This window comes from Trichechus manatus, unplaced genomic scaffold (assembly GCF_000243295.1).
Source record: "Trichechus manatus latirostris isolate Lorelei unplaced genomic scaffold, TriManLat1.0 scaffold00103, whole genome shotgun sequence".
NCBI lineage: Eukaryota > Metazoa > Chordata > Mammalia > Sirenia > Trichechidae > Trichechus > Trichechus manatus.
In genome coordinates, this window is record NW_004444039.1 from 7,906,048 (window position 1) to 7,906,940 (window position 893).

General features: G+C 45.2%; 1 protein-coding gene across 1 annotated transcript in view; it reads right to left on the reverse strand.

Annotated features, from left to right (window-relative positions):
* The window catches only part of KIF13A (kinesin family member 13A), a 285,225-nt gene that overhangs the window by 100,559 nt on the left and 183,773 nt on the right, over positions 1 to 893 (reverse strand). The gene's annotated exons all lie outside the window — the stretch shown is intronic.

An 893-nucleotide genomic window follows, 5' to 3' on the forward strand; every position in this document is an offset into this window, starting at 1 on the left:
CTAATATCACGTGTAAAAATATCAAAAGGCTGCTTCCAACGTCTGCTTGGTGCAGACCCAGAGCTCGGCACACGCACACACGGGTGAGTCAGTGGATGAGGCCCAAGGAGCACACCACTATGACTCGCGGTGGTTCTGGGGTCGGCTGTGAGGAGCTGACTGACTGCGGCAGGACGCTGGTTTGGTAATGACCACGAAGCTGGGTGCCACGGAGAAAAGGCACTGGCCACATGTACAAAGGAGAGAGTCGCTGACCTCCCTCAGTGAGGAGACTGCAGGGAGGCAGCAGGTCTGACCGTCTGGACGGCAGAACAAGGAAGTCCCCAGCACAGTAACTCTATCCTGCAAGTACACAGGACCTGCAGGAAGTGAGCTCCTCCTTGTACACCCATGCATTTGTTTGCTATTTAGTCCGTGAACATTCACGTATTTGCCTGCTATTCAGCGCTCTTTACACTGTATTTCCACATACTGGCTCTTAACTTCCATGAGAAAAGCAGAACATTAAAATGACTTGAGAGAAATTTTTAATTCAGCAGATGATGGCTATTGACTGACTTTTCAAGAAATCCTATCAGTTTGTGAAATAAACACGTAAACTGCACTGATTTTCTAAGTGAGCAGTAAGAGAAAAAAGATAACATACTAGTTTTTAAAAAATAAGGCTAAATAATACAGAACAAAAAGTAGGAAGCAATTTTTAAAAAATCACAAGACGCACAGAGTACAGGTAAGTTGTTTTAATAAAAATGAGAACCACAAGGGCAATGACAATTCTGTTAGCTACTGACTACATTTCAGGCAGAGGTACCACACCCTGAGCATGCACGACCTCACGAACGCCTCGAGACAACCTAAGGGTGGATATCATGCCCATTTTAGAGATGAGAATA